Raw genomic sequence first — 16,718 nt, 5'->3', positions numbered from 1 at the left:
GCCCCAGCATCAGCCACAGTGGCAGGTAAAAGAGTCTAGGAGCATTACTGTTGAGGATAAATGTGGTCCAAATAGCTTCTGAGTAGACTGAGTAGTTTTATGTTATTTCTATAGAACTGCTTCCTCAGCAGTCTAAAGACTATGTTCTTCTATTGACAGGGGCAATAGTGGCTTCAGTCCAGTCCATCCCTAGCATCACTTGAATTCATAGAGATCTCCGAAAGGTAGCATCTCTTGGTTCCAAATCATAACTCGATTCTGAGTCTTTCAGATATATCAGAGCCAAATATACAGATGCCAGTGCTTTCTAAGACAGTTTATAGGATATAGAACTAATTTACCCAGATTTATCCCTAAAATTAGCAGCTACCAGCAGAGAAGCGAATATTGTAGCCAACCAGAATCTAGGAGGAAACGTTTGGATGAGATAATCATGATGAGATAACCCATTGCCTTCGAGTCAATTCCAACTCATAGTGACCTTATGGGACAGAGTAGAGCTGCCCCATAGGTTTTCCAAGGAGTGGCTGGTGGATTCGAACTGCTAACCTTTTGGTTAGCAGCCTGAGCTCTTAACCACTGCACCACCAAGGCTCCATGATGGGAATAGACCTTAAAATATTTTTAGGCATACACTTAAGACATCTGACTGACTCCACTAATTCACGTAACAAATATTTATTGAGTGTTGACTGTTGGCAGGAAATGCCCTAGGCCCTGAGGAAACTGCAATTAACAAAAGAGATGAGCTCTCTCTCCTGATAGAGCATTCATTCCAATGGAGGATACAGACTATATCCAGTAAACAAGTAAACAAAAGTGGTGCTAAGTTATAAAGCAAGTAAGGGGGTAGACAGCAACAGAAGAAGTAGTTTAGATAGCTAAGTATGAGGAAGGAGTAGACGATGTTAGGTGTCGAGGAGAAAAGAGAAGCTGTGAAATTGTCTCAGAGAGTGAAAAAATAAGTTGAACAGTGAAGCACAGTAGGGTTACTGGATAGTATTATATGCCCACTTGACGTTTGTGTTATAAATTATTTAAATGAAACCATTCAATATAGTTTCTTTCTTCTGCCATATGTGGATATGGAGTAGAAGGAGATTTGGGTTTTAACCAGAGTTGGCTTCTGAAAAACAAGGGAGTTGAAGATTTAGTCAAGAGAGTGATTATAGTGATGGATCTTGGAACATAAGCTAGGTAGAGAAGAAAGTATGATGACAGTGATTTTAGGGGATTAACGTCCCTGATTGGGATGAAGAATTTTGCAGTTGGAATATTAACATAGTGGCATAAAAAGGTAGAAGGAGGTGGTCAGAGAGAGGGATGTTTGAAATTAAGAATGAAGGTCATGCAGTTTTTGGTAACATCATAGTCAAGGTTAGGATCTAAACTCTCTCTATATATACACATATATCCGTGTATGTGTGTGTATATATATATACACACACACAGGGAGCCCTCGTGGTGCAGTGGTTAAGAGCTTGGCTGCTAATCAAAGGTCAGCAGTTCGAATCCACCAGCCGCTCCTTTGAAATCCTATGGGGTAGTTCTACTCTGTCCTACAGGGTCACTATGAGTCGGAATTGCCTAGATGGCAATGGGTTTTTTTTTTTAATATGCACACATATATGCACACATATATTATATGTAATAACCTACATGGCTCTTCAAATCATTCTAATAATTTCCAAATAATTTGTTTACATTTAAAAATTATGTGGGTCTACTTTTTTGTTTTTTAATATTGCTGTCACTGATGTATAAATGTTATTCATGCCACAGCTGTGATTTGATATAGGGTACTCCATAAAGTTCTTCCAAGTACTTCCCAGTAAAATTCATAGCCATCGGGTCCCTGAGCCTGGTGTTTTGTTGCAGATGGAGGTGGCTAGGTGTACTGCCTACGCTTTACACCTGGGTATGTATCTGAACACCAGCATGTCTCAGATTACCTGATTTAGAGAGCCTATGCCCAGGCCCCTGCAGACAACATTGACACCAATTCCACTGCTCCTCAGACCCACCTTCACTGTTCTCTTCCTGAGCAGTGGGCAGGTCCTTTACCTTTCTACCCTCCACCCTCACCGCTGCCACTGCAGCTGCCTCAGTCTACTCAGAAGCTATTTGGACCACATTTATCCTCAACAGTAATGCTCCTAGACTCTTTTACCTGCCACTGTGGCTGATGTTGGGGCAATCAAAAGGTATTTTGTGGCCTAAATAAATGGAGAATTTCTTTTTATCAACTAATATGAAAGTATTTCAGGATTTCAATAACCAGGATGGTTTTGTCAGTATACAACCCAGGTCCTCCAATAGGAATGTCATCTGTCCTCTTACTGAGCTCGTTTAGTACTACATAATCTCCCCAAGCATGGACATTTTTCATATACATTTCTTATCGTGTCTACTAGACTATAAAGTCCATGAGGTCAGTATCCATGCCTGACTTAATTTCTATGCGCTTAGCACTTAGCACAGTCTCTCATACTCATTAAAGGTCTGTTGTATGAGTAAATGAATGTGAGATTTTTATCCGAGTACTTTGGGTCTACAAACATGGGTAGAAACAAGTGAAATGTGATGTTTTCAATGTCTGTTGATTTTAGCTAGATTGAACACATAAACAAAGAAGTCTGTCCCTGGTCATATTGGATGATTTTTATATCTGATTATGAAGAAATAAAGATTAGGGTCTTGAAGGTGAAAACCTGAGAAAAGATAGATATAACCCAACTCTCATCCTTGAGGTTCAGTACCAGTAGAAACCTCACATTGACCCAGAATGCCACTTTAAGAAGTTTGAAGACTTCTGTCTTCCAATTTGGTTATAAATAGGGCAAACATATAATTTATTGTCTGAAATGGGACACCTTTGAGGGTAAAAGGGGCAGTTTTCATAATTATACCAGACTGTCCTTGGCAAGTGGTCACCTATTTATAAATAAATTTTTACTTTCTGAATGACTGGTTGCCAGTGTGACAGTCTACTTTCCATATCATTCAGTGGCCATGAAAGAGGAAAGAAAGGACAAAAGTAGGGCATTTTACATTTCTCCAAATAGCCTTTTTTATGTACGCAGCAGATTAGGTTCTTTCCTATACCCTTCATTCCACCCCAAAGCACAGTCTCCATTCCTAGGTGTAAAATAGAAAGAAAGAAAAAAATCACATCCTTTTCATTTTGGAGTACAGGAAGATAAAAACTCAGAAAGAAGCACCACCAAGTCAAGTAGCTGGTGAAATTCTCGGAGAAGACATTTACTTTCCAGTAGATGACACTTTAAATCGTAAACTTAAATATTTGATAGGATCTTAATGGAGAGGAGAGGATTAATTTTGGTTGAACACCCATCAGCACTTTTTCTTCCATGGCAAGGCATGCTTGATCTCAACTTAGAGGAACATAGGAGTAGGCAGAATCGCTGATACAAAATAAAACAGGAGCCTAAACACATGGGGGGCCCATTCTGGCTATCCAAATGACCAGCCATTTGCTTGCAGTATGAAATGTCTGGATTTAACACAGTAATATTCTTGTTTGTTTTCTGTAGACCTTGCAGGTCTCGTTATACCTATGCTGATGGTTGTGTGATCACTGCTGATGATCAGAATTCTCTTTGTTGAGCTTATGTGACTCAGTAACCTCCAATAGTTGAGGATGGAACATAGTAGTAAGTGCTGAGAGTAAAGCAAGCATCCTTAGTGAGATCTTTTCTCCCCTAATAAGGGACCAAAAGTTTGTCAGAAATGATTAGCAGACTTTTTTGGCACATTATAAGCAGTGGAAGTGCAGAAGCTTTCCCTAGTTCTATAAATTACACAAGAGTATCCAATCTACCCTCCTTCACCCTGTGATTTGGAATGGAAAAAATCTCTTGTGCATAAACTGCCTTTCCTGAGTCTAACACAATTAATCCAGAAGAGAAGTGGGAATGGGTAGCAGTTTTTTTTTTGTTCAAATTTTGTTGTTAATTAAAAAAACAATTATTAAGGATTTCTAATTACTTTATAAGTGCTGTATGGCCTGTACCTGCTCCTCAGTAAATTAGTAAGATAATGCTCGAAACATCTTATTAAACAGAATTACTCTTTCTCCTCCTCCAGATTCACACATCTACTTAATAGGCCCCTTCTTGTGCAACGCCTTTGTGACACATTTATATCCATTAAGTTATCGCACAGTTATTAGCATTGTGCATTTGTTTCTAAATGTTTTCTTATCCAGGACCTAATAAATGGACAGGCTACGATAAGGGTGAGTAGGGATGGACACAAATCCTTCAGCAGATCTTTAAAGATATTCCTCTAGAGTAAGTGGATGTTCTGGAAATAATAAAAATTTTCTGGTGTAGGGTAGAGAGATTACTTGAAAAGATGGCACCTAAGAACACGGGGTCCATGCAGGACAACAGAGGGTTCCTGGGACAGAATAGGAGAGGAGACTATGGAAATATCTGTAGTCAGGGGCTGACAAGTAAAAATGGTAAGGAAAAGCCATTGGACATGCTGACAGAGGAAACACATGAGTGGGAGAGGTGACTGCATACTAGGCATCAGATCTGTGTGAAACAGGCTGCTCACGGACCTTGATGGACATAGATTCATCTACTTCAGGGCTTCATAGAACATGATGAGGTCTGCAGTCCATCCTTTTGAATCTGAGCAGACCAAGTAGAGAGTGAGGAAGCAAGTTGCTGAAATACAGAAAATCATGATTTTGTAGATTTAAACAATCTTTAAGAAGATAATTGTAAACCATTTAGTTCATTCTAGAACTATGAGATATTGGAGTTTGAAGATATCATTAAAACATATTCAAACACTTTTTGAATTTTGTAAATTTTAAGTGACTTTTATTTAGCCTGAATATATTTTTTTATCATATTATATGACAGTTTCCAAAAGAGTCATTATTTCATGCTGATGGTACTCATTGCAATTTTTTGAGTTCAGTATTCTGTAGTTGTAGGAGCTGTGTCAAGATAATTTGTTACACTCAATTGTCATATGATGTCTGCTAGTTTGTTCCGCAACATGGGAGACGGAGGGGAGCTGGGATTAAGCCTAAAATCCACACCCCTTCCCTACATCTGCAGTAATCAGTCAGCCATGCCCTGGGTATCTAACAGATATTAGCAGTCTGAAAATGCTTTGATGTCATGTATGCCAAACAGCCTTTTACCAGGATGACAGTCTCATTTTGGCAAGTAATGCTCGTGAAATATTTGTGGAGCATTGGAGAAGCTATGGAAATCCTCTTATTTGTAGGAATTCAAACAAGCAAACAAACAGCCAATTCATTATGAATAAATGGTACTGGTAATGATTTCGAGGGAACATTGGGTCCAGGTTTGAATTTTAAATTAGAGAAGTTTGACAGAGATAGAGAGAAAAATACAAGTAGGAATTAAGAATTGTCAAGTGAGCAGGATGATTAAAATTTAAAGGGGTGGGGAGTCATTAGGCAGGAAGTGGGAGTGGAAAAGTGATTCAGAAATTTTTTTAGTGCCTCAAACTTTGAGTAAGCAGTGGGAGGTCCCAACTGGACTTTATCTGAGACGAGACGATGGCCTCCCTCTTTGGGGCTATTTAATTGCAAGAATGATTGGATGTAGGTGACCTATGAGGGGGGTTCTTTGTACTTGGGTAGCACATATATCTGGCCTGAATGCATATGGGGATGGATTTTCTCCCCATTTCGGAGTGGTGCAGAGTTGGAAGCAGGAGAGCTGTGGCAGAGCAGGACAGAGAGCTGGAGGGATAGCCAGCCTTCCAGGGCTGAAGGAAGAGTGTGAATACTGTGCAAACCAGGAGCACCTGGCACTGAGAACACCTTAAAAAATCAAAAACAATTCCAACTCATGGTCACCCCATATGTTTCAGAATAGAACTGCACTTCATAAGGTTTTTCAAGGCTGTGACCTTTTGAAGTATTTTTGCCATGTCTTTTTTCCAAGGTGCCTCTAGGTGGGTTTCTAACCACCAACCTTTTGGTTAGTAAGTAAATGCTTAACTATTTGTACCACCCAAGGACTCCTAGAATACCTCCTAACCAAAAACCAAACCAAACCTATTGCTGTCCAGTGGATTCCCACTATGGCGACCACATGTGTTACGAGTAGAACTGCTCCATAGGGTTTTCTTGGCTGTAATCTTTATGAAAGCAGATTACCAGGCATTTCTTCCATTGCACTACTGGGTGGGTTCAAACGGTCAACCTTTTGGTTAGTAGTCCAGGGCAAACTGTTTGCACCACCTGGGGACCTTAGAACACCTCCCAGGCACTCCAAAAAATGCTCCTAGCAAATCACTGGCAGCTGACAAAGGGGGACAGCTCACGTCATGGTAATTTGGTGTGTACGTCAGCAAGTCGCTGAATGTCTTGGAAACAATAGCAAGAGAGCTCTCAGTCACTGTGGGTTAAGTGTTCCTTCCTCCATTGGCCTCCACCAATAGACCTCTAACATCATGGAGTGAGATACAGTGGACGTTATATAAGACAGATGATGGATGGAAGATGAAGGAACCACAGAACACATCCGATCCTCCTTATATAGCTTATCTAAGGCCAGCCAGCTCATGTAGATTACCTGGAATGTACTTCTTCTGCCTTCTCTAATTACAATTCTTTTAAGATTTTCTCCAGAAAGCCTTCACTCTTTAAACTTTATCCCATTAGTATACATTTGCTTCCCTATGGAGTGGTGCCCTCATCTTTTATTCTTTGTGTCTCTCGTTAACCACTCTAAGTAACTCTGGACACAGTAGACTCAATAAATGTTTATTTAATAGATTCATAAAAATGTATCTCTACTTCCTCTATATAGCTCATCTAAAAAAGAGTGGTTTTCTTACTTTAACTCTAATGTCAATTGTTAAAAAATTTGAGAGTTTTTAATGCAAGCATAGCTTGTTATTGTGGCTTTTGCATAACATCAGGAGAAACAGTCTTAGATATTTCCCCTCTAGCCAAGAAATGCCAGATATCAAAATAAAAATACACAGTAGAAATTAGTGACTTGTCTTTAAAGAAAAAGTATTTTAAGGAAATCTTGTTCTTTTGACGTCCTGTAAAGTTGTGCTGCAGTGATTTAGGTGGAGTGAGCCTAAAGTTGCCTTTGTCCCAATAAAAAACTTTTCATCCATATTTCTTAGTTGTGTTTTCTCATTTATAAGATTGGGATAATAATACTTCCTCCACTGACCTCTTAGCTTTATTGTGACACTCATAAAATGGATTAACTCTTGTTGTAAGATGTCAAGCCCTATGCCGGTATTAGAATATAAGGATTCTTCATTTATTCGTTTACTCACTCTATGAATTTTCAAGCCCGTTGTGTATATGAGTGCCAGGTGCAGGTGTTATATGGGATTCGAAGATACATGAGGACTTCATTTGCCCTCCTATTCAAATTTAATTTCATAAAATTAAAAATTGTTAGCCCAAGTAGCTAATCTTACGGATAATCCAAGCACCCAAATTTCAAAATTTCAGAGAAAACATAACTCCAACTACACGACGTAGGTCTTTGGAAGGCAGAAGGCTTCAACAAGTTTGGAAAGCTTTCTGCAATGGTATTGTAGCTATAAAGCTGCATACTAAGCCACTGAGGAAGAAAAGGTGGTGGTATTCAAAGAAAACTATCTCCTAATATTTGAAAGCCCATAAAATGCAAGAAACATTAGATCTGTTCTGTGTGGTTGGTTGGCTCCAAGGGGCAGAGTAGGACCAATAAGTAAAAATTAAAAGGGCATAGATTTGAGAATATTATAAGGGTGAAATTCCTAATATGCTAAGCTATTGAAAACTTAAACTATCTGTCTGAGGGGTTGATGAGTGTTCTGTCACTGGAAGAGTTCAAGCACAAAATGCATTACCTCCTGCTTGAGCTAGAGGCCTTCAAGGTATCTTCCAACTCTGCGATTCTGTGATTCAACGATTCTACTTGAAGTTGGTCTATTAAGCGGTGAGGATACACTCCCCTTTTTGGATTCTGTCTCTCAAGCATTCACCTACCTCTGCCCAGAAAGAGCAGGAGTAAGGTGAAGAATAAGGCTCCATTAACATTAATTCTACTTTCACAACAAGGAGGACTGCCTGGGTGATGCAAATGATTAAGCGCTCAACTACTAGCTGAAAGGTTGGTGTTTCAACCTTCCCAGAGGCACCTTGGAAGACAGGCCTGGCTATCTCCTTCTGAAAGGCCACAGCCTTGAAAACCCTACGGAGCAGTTCTACTCTGCACACATGGGGTCGCTATGAGTTGGAATGGCAAGTCACAATAACAACATCAGAATACAGGAGTCTCCGTCAAGATGAGGGTTCATTTTAAGGATAAACCTGGGGCCACAGATTTGTTTTTACTTATCTCTCTTTTCATTTTAAATGAAAGCACAAGTCTTTACTCTTGTGCACATCTTGTTCATTTTGTTTTCCAAATGGAAGTATGTAGGAATGAAGTGAGTCTGTTTTGCCCTGACACAGGAGCTGGTTTCGCTCCTCTGGTGTCAATCAGACAGTTTTAAATTTTGGTTAGGCACATAAACACACTGTGATGGACGGCATTAATAAATAAGTATTACACTGGCTCTGCCTGAGCGGTCCCTCTTCATCTTAATCTTTTTTGTTTAAACCCTATGGGGTCTTAGAATGCTCTTTATGAAGATCAAGAAGATTAAGCAAAATTAGCTCTCTACTACATAATGGGCTTCCCTCTCCTGGCATATGCCTCCCCTCTCTGCACGTGGTGACTCCCCTGATATCAACAGGAGATTCACAGATGGAGGGAAAAATTATGCTCCGGGAGAGCAGGACACACAATGGGATTTCAGCTTTCTCTTTCATTTCTATCAGTGTATATGCTTAAATTGGAATCCAAAATGACAATGATAAGTAAATTACCTGGTAACTTAAAGAGACCTCCAAATTTGTCTGTTATCCATAGCAGGCTGATCTGTTTGATTGCAGAGTGAGGAGTATCTTTCCTAGTCTTAAGATCTAAACCATAGCGTCATAAACATATGATACCTTAAAAGAGGTTATTTGCAGGGAGAACTATGCTTCACCCATGTCAAACAGTGAAATTCATGCTGTTTATAAAGTTTTCCAGAGAGAGACTGGCTTACTCATGGGCATACTCAGCAGCTGCCTAGGGGGAATAATTTGAGGATCAATGAGAAGCCCCCATGCTTTAAAATCTATCTCCCTCATCAGTCTGCAGTGGTGCCTGAAATTTCTGTCATTACTGTCATTTCTTAAAAGCCTTTAAGAGGACATATGCCCTATTATCTTGAGGGAAGTAACATTAATTAACTATATAACATATTAGAATGGATGAGTTTTCTTGTTAATAACCTACTACAAACATTGACACCCAGTAAAGATCAGGGATCTGAAGAAATAGAAGCAAGGGCAGGTAAGTTTTAATGGAAAAGTAGAAGATGGTGATTTATAGTATAGTAAAGGCATTACTCAGGTGTTTTTTGGGCATGCTGTAATATAGGGTGTCCCTGGGTGGTGCAAATGGCTAACATACTCAGCTGCTAACTGAAAGGTTGGAGGTTTGAGTCTGCATAGGGATGACTCAGAAGAAAGGCCTGGAGATCTAATTCCTAAACATCAGCATTGAAAAAAAGCCCATGGAGTACAGTTGTACTCTGACACACATGGGCTTGCTATGAGTCAGGCGCATTGGTGGAGAATTCTCAACTTCCATACAGGAGACCTGGGTTTGATTGCCAGTCAATGCACCATATGTGCAGCCACCACCCATCTGTCAGTGGAAGCTTGTGTGTTGCTATGATGCTGAACAGATTTCAGTGGAGTTTCCAGACTAAAATGGACAAGGAAGAAAGACCTGGAGATATGCTTCTGAAAATCAGCCCATGAAAACCTATGGATCATAATGGTCTGATCTATAACAAATCATGGGGATGACACAAAACCAGGCAACATTTTGATCTCTTGTGCTTGCTTCAGCAGCATATATACTAAAACTGGAACAATACAGAGAAGATTAACATGGCCCTGCAGAAGGATGACAATCAAATTTGTGAAGCTTTCCGTATTCTTTTGGACCCTTGCTGGCGCAGTGGTTAAGAGATTGGCTACTAACAAAAAGGTTGGCAGTTCAAATTCATCAGCTGCTCTTTGGAAACACCATGCGGCAGTTCTTCTCTGTCCTATAGGGATGCTATGAGTCAGAATAGACTCGATGGCAATGGGTTTGGGTTTTTGGTTTGTGCATTGGTCAACATGAGTTCGGGCTGACTTGAAAGCAGCAACAACAACAGCAGCCGCAGCAATACAGGGACAACCACTGGGGAGAAAGAAGGCACGGAGCATTTTGTTGCAGGTAGTGGGGTGTACTTGGCCTCAGAATATGAGAGAGGAAAAACAAAAGAAAGTATGGAAGAGTTGTTTTTGGGCGCCATCAAGTTGGTTCTGACTCATAGCGACACTATGTACAACTGAACAAAACACTGCCCCATCCTGCGCCAACCTCACAATTGTTATGCTTGAGACCCTTGTTGCAGCCACTGTGTCAATCCAACTCATTGAGGGTCTTCCTCTTTTTCTATGACCCTGTACTTTACCAAGCATGATGTCCTTCTCCAGGGACTGGTCCATCCTGATAATATGTCCAAAGTATGTGAGATGAAGTCTCACCATTCTTGCTTCTAAGGAGCGTTCTGGTTGTACTTATTCCAAGATAGATTTGTTCCTTCTTCTGGCAGTCCATGGTATATTCAATATTCTTTACCACCACCATAGTTCAAAGGTAGCAATTCTTCTCGGTCTTCTTTATTCATTGTCCAGCTTTCGCATACATATGAGGCGACTGTAAACACTATGGCTTGGGTTCGTAAAGTGACATCTTTGCTTTTTAACACTTTAAAGAGATCTTTTGCAGCAGATTTGCCCAATGCAATGCATCTTTTAACTTCTTGAGTGCTGCTTCCATGGGCGTTGATTGTGGATCCAAGTAAAATGAAATCCTTGACAACTTCAATCTTTCCTCTGTTGATCATGATGTTGTTTATTGGTCCAGATGTGGAGATTTTTGTTTTCTTTATGTTGAAATATAATCCATACTGAAGGCTGTGGTGTTTGATCTTCATCAATAAGTACTTCAAGTCCTCTTCACTTTCAGCAGGCAAGACTGTGTCATCTGCATATTGCAGATTGTTAATGAGTCTTCCTCCAAACCTGATGCCCCTTCCTTCTTCACGTTGTCCAGCTGCTTGGATTATTTGCTCAGCATACAGATTGAATAGGTATGGTGAAAGGATACAACCCTGATGCACACCTGTCTTGTTTTTCAACCACGCAGTATCCTCTTGATCTGTTTGAAAGACTGCCTCTTGATCTAAGTACAGGTTGCACATGAGCACAATTAAGTGTTCTGGAATCCCCATTCTTCATAATGTAATCCATAATTTATTATGATCACACAGTCGAATGCCTTCACGTAGTCAATAAAACACAGGTGAGCATACTTCTGGTATTCTCTGCTTTCAACCAAGATTCAACTGACATCAGCAATCATATCCCTCATTCCACATCTTCTTCTGAATCCAGCTTGAATTTCTGGAAGTTCCTTGTCGATGTAGTGCTGCAACTGCTTTGATCTTCAGCAAAATTTTACTTGTATGTGATATTAATGATATTGTTCGATAATTCTACATTCTGTTGGATAGCCTTTCTTTGGAATGAGCACAAACGTGGATCTCTTCCAGGTGGTTGGCCAGGTAGCTGTCTTCCAAATTTCTTGGCATAGATGAGTAAGTGCTTCCAGCACTGCATCTGCTTGTTGAAACATCTCAGTTGGTATTCCGTCAATTCCTGGAGCCTTGTTTTTCGCCAATGACTTCAGTGCAACTTGGACTTCTTCTTCAGTACCATCAGTTCTTGATCACATGCTACCTCCTGAAATGGTTGAATGTCAGCCAATTCTTTTTGGTACAGTGTCTCTGTATATTCCTTCCATCTCGTTTTGATGAAATTTGTCCACCATGGGTGACCCTGCTGGTATTTGAAATACCGGTGGCATAGATTCCAGCATCACAGCAACACGCAAGCCACCAAAGTATGACAAACTGACAGACATGTTGGGATGGAATATTAAGAAGGACAAAATTTACTTATAATATTGCTAACCCTGTCCCTACCACTCCCAAATAACTTTATGGTATTAATGATCACTTGTAGAGTGCTTTCAAGCTAACTTAAATGCTTTTCTTTGGGGGTATAGCATATGTCTTTAACCCTGTATCTATGGAACTGGAGAACTGGTCATCATAAATTAGATGGCAATTGCTTACCAATTTAAAAGTTTTTTTTGACCCTTTAACTATAACATCTACAGGCTAAATACATTTAGGCGTTGTCTTCAGAAGAAGTATTTAAAAATATTTAACCCATCTGCAGTATAAAGCACTTACAGTATTTAATTAGAATCAGAGAATTTTAGAGCGGGAATGGATGGTTTGAAATTGTCTAGTTCAACACCATTACTTTAGAGACGAGAAACTGAGACTCATTGTCATGAATTGTCTTTCTTTATTCAACAAGTATTTATTGGCTGTTGACTTTGGGTACAGGGGTATAGCAGTAAGCAAAAAAATTGTATAGTACTTTTCCTCATGAAGCTTATATTTTAGCAGGAGAGAAAGACATAATTTAATCAACTGATCACACAAATAAGTATAAAGTAAAAGTTGAGAAAAGTGTTATTAAATGGTATGTTTTATGAGAGTGGATTATAAGGGAACTTGACCCCGCTGGGAGTGGTGTCAGAAAAAGCTCCTTGAGAAAATAATGTTTGAATTAATATCTGAAATTTGAATAGGGTTTCACTAAGCCAATAGGAGAAAGGAGAAGGAGAAGCCCAGGTAATGGAGAAAGTGTGTGGAAGAAGGGCCATGATGCTTTTAAGGAATTAACAAAATGCACAGGTGGTGGAGCTCAGAGAGCAGTGGGGAGAGAGTTTTAAGAAGAATCTGGAGAGGTAAGCAGAAGCTGATCATATAGACGTTTGTTATTAATTTTGGACTTTATCCTAGGAGCAGTGTGGAGACAGAATGGGAAGGGGATACACTTGGGTTAGGACGCTAAATTGGGATTCAAAAGAGAATTGGTGGTGACTTGCCCAAGGTAATAGACCTTTGGTAGAACTGTATTCCCTCTACACTCATTGGTTACCAAGATTGTTTTCTTTCTGAACACCTTGTGGGATTCGTTTACAGGGTCTGAAGGCTTAGGACCATAGCCTTGTAAGATAACTTGATCGATTGGCATAACATAGTGCATAAAATTTGTATTCTATCCCCTAGTTTGGTGAGTAGCATCTGGGGTCTTAGAAGCTTGCAAGTGGCTATCTAAGATACAACTAGTTGCTTCTACATGTCTGGAGTAAAAGAGAAAGAAGGAAACCAAAGATTCAGAGAGTAAACTAGTCTGTAGGACTAATAGTCTACATGAACCACGACCTCATGTTATGTAAATCTGCTCTCATTTTGAAATGATTGAACCAACCCGTACTCAAAACAAATTCTCCTTCACAATCACCTTCACTTGCACATGTGCAGCTTCTAAATCATTGAAAAGTCTTCCAGCCTTTTCTTCCACTACCCATTACCCAAAACAAATCCATTGCCCTCAAGTCAATTCCAATTCATAGTGACCCTATAGGACAGAGTAAAACCTCTCTATAGAGTTTCCAAGGAGTGGCTGGTAGATTCGAACTGCTGACCTTTTGGTTAGCAGCCGAACTCTTAACCACTGCACCACCAGGGCTCCTCTTGCACTATAGTCGGGCTAAATAAGAACCATATGCACCTGTTCTGACTTACCCACAAAATCTGTGTACAGGTAGTCCCCAGGTTATGAATGAGATACGTTCCTGTGTCTTTAAGTTGAATTTGTAGGTTAGTCAGAACAGGTGCATACAGTTCTTATTTTCTTTATTTTAGTGCAAGCTCAGTGGTTAAGAGTTTGGCTGCTAACCAAAAGGGTGGCAGTTGGAATCCACCAGCCGCTCCTTGGAAACCCTATGGGGCAGTTCTAGTCTGTCATATAGGGTCGCTATGAGCCAGAATTGACTTGACAGCAACGAGTTTGGTTGTTTTTTGTTTGTTTGTTTTAGTGCAAGAAAAGGCTCCAAGACTTTTCAATGTTTTAAAAGCTGCACAATTAGCAAGTTAAGGTGACTGTGATGAAGAATTCTTTGTGAGTAGGGGTTGGTTCGATCGGTTCAAAGTGAGGGAAAATTTACATAACATTAAAGGGCAAGTACGAGTTGTCCATAAGTTGGACATTTGTAACCTGGGGATTACCTGTATGTATGTATGTACACATCTGAATAAATGATAAAATGGTTATGCTAATGTTTAGCAAAACCAAAGGAAGAAATTGGATTGTGAAAAATCTAAGGACCAGCTATACATCTATTCATTCATTTATCCATCAGTATTCACTGATTATCTATTTTGTACAAGATATATTGTTAGTGTACCATGTGAGAAAATGAAGAAAAATTAATCAGGGATTTTATCATTAATGTACATGTGATCTAACAGGCACAAAACTTATATGAATAACTATAATATGTATTTCATAAAAACGTTCAGAAATAGTTTTATGTTCAGAGGACTTCTGGCTGGTATGATCAAAGATAGCTACATGGAAGAAGTAATATTTTAGCTGTGACTTGATTGTGTAGAATTTGTAAGGACATTCCAATGGAAGGAAATAGCAAGAATAAAGTTTTGGAGGCAGAAAAGTGTGTTCAAAATAGTGAATAGCAAGTGGCTCATGACCAGAAGGAGTAAAAGGTAAGACTGGAAGATAAATTGAGGCCAGATTGTGGAGGTGCTTGAAAGCTACATAAAGAGTATTGTAGACATCGAGCAGTCCCTGGGCAGCACAAATGGTTAAGTGCTGGGCAACTAATGGAAATACTGGTGGCTTGAACCCTCAGGAAGAAAGGCTCGGCGATCTACTTCTGAAAAATCAGCCATTGAAAACCGGATGGAACACAGTTCTACTCTGAAACACATGGGGTCGACATGAGTTGGAATTGACTTGATGGCAACTTTTTTTTGTAGTCTTTGAGGTAATGGGAAGCCATAGACTGCTTAAGAGCATTAAAAATATGGTAAGATGGTTTTAGGAAGATTAAGATAGTTAGGGAGTGGAAGGCTACTACAATAGTCCTAGTGAGAGGAAATAGGGGCCATTTCAGAGCAAGTGGAAAGAAGGGATGGCTGGGAGACATAATGGAACAATGACAGGTCTTAGCAGCTAACTGAGTGTAGAGACAAGAGAAGAAAAAAGTGAAAGATGACTCTGAGGAGACAAACAAAGTTCACTGTTTAAAAAGGCAAATTCAGGAAGGGTAGCTGGGCATAGTAACAAAAGGGGTCAAAAGAATGTGATTCTTTTGAGGACCACAGCCGGGTTCTTCACATAAATAGGGGCTCTAGATAAAGCTACCAATGTGTTTAGTTTTTAAATTTTATGTATATCCTGCTTAGCAGTGTTGTACTTAACACCATTCCACTATATAATTATTATAATTATGTTACAGTCATATTTGCAAAGTTCTAATTCATATAAATTGATTTTTTTATTCTTCTTGTGTCAGCTGCCTGCACCAAGTGAAGAAATGACCTCTTTCTTTCAAAAACTATTTATTACAGATGTAAGACCTATATATTTCATTTCCATATGTGCTCTGTTGATCCATGGAAAATTTCAGCTGTAGGACTTCTTTTAGTGGAGATAAAAGCCAATAATGTGTGAAATAGACATTGTCACCAACATATTAAAAAATATGAGGCAAACAGTATATTCAACATTAGAAAGCACTGTCGAGTTGAAATCAACCTGAGGGCAAATGACAACAACAACAACACACACTCACACACACACACACACACACACATCAATATATAATTTTTTAATACAGTTCTTTCTGCTAGTGTTAACAATGCTTCTGAACCATCGTCAGGCATATAGATACCTACCCAAAAAAGGACTTTAAGCTATGGAATCAAAATCATCTAGTAAGGCTGGAGAATGTTTAATAGGGAAGATAGTTTTATATGCTTTTTATAAAGCCCTCAAGAGTTCAGCGGCTCACCACCTCACTTAAAAACCTCCTATGTTTTATCACTCTCCTAATTAAGAAGTTCCTGCCTAAGTCCCATTGAACCCTTTCCTGCTCCATTTTCCGTTAGTTCTCCAAGGAGAAGCTTCATTTCCCTCCCCGATTTGGTGAGGCCTCAGGGGGTGTCAAACCTCCTAAAATGTTTTGTGGTTGTGAAATGACTTGGGAAGCATTCTCTTCCTAATTGTTCAATATTGTGGTGGTTAAACACCAGTCAGTATATACTCTGGAACTTGTATCAATCAGGCCTTGTATAATTATAGTAGGAGGCAGCAATGAATAGAGCCTCAGGAGTTAATTGGGCAACCTCTCAAAATCCCCAAGAGTCCTTTGAAGCCTCTGCTGCTTCCAGATGCCCAGACCACAACTGCTTCAGCAGCCTTGAAATTGTAGTGTCTGAGAGAGAATTGGTTCAATACGAAGTGCTGTGGGTCTCAGCCCTATGGAAGAAACACGTTTCTGTCTCTAGATGTAACTTGAAAACAAGCTGGGTGAGGCAAAGAGGAGCCTAGGTCACAAAAGTTAAGGAGTCGCTCTCAGGTG

General features: G+C 39.6%; 1 non-coding gene across 1 annotated transcript; it reads left to right on the top strand.

Moving 5' to 3' along the window:
* The first annotated feature begins 9,969 nt into the window (after positions 1-9,969).
* On the top strand, positions 9,970-10,075 carry LOC111820295 (U6 spliceosomal RNA). The gene has a single exon (XR_002823850.1). It is a non-coding gene; the product is annotated as a U6 spliceosomal RNA (small nuclear RNA).
* The last annotated feature ends 6,643 nt before the right edge of the window (positions 10,076-16,718 follow it).

This window comes from Trichechus manatus, unplaced genomic scaffold, assembly GCF_000243295.1.
Source record: "Trichechus manatus latirostris isolate Lorelei unplaced genomic scaffold, TriManLat1.0 scaffold00032, whole genome shotgun sequence".
In the NCBI taxonomy this organism is placed as follows: Eukaryota; Metazoa; Chordata; class Mammalia; order Sirenia; family Trichechidae; genus Trichechus; species Trichechus manatus.
The sequence above is the reverse complement of the archived record's forward strand: the minus strand, read 5'-3'. Positions and strand labels throughout refer to the sequence as shown.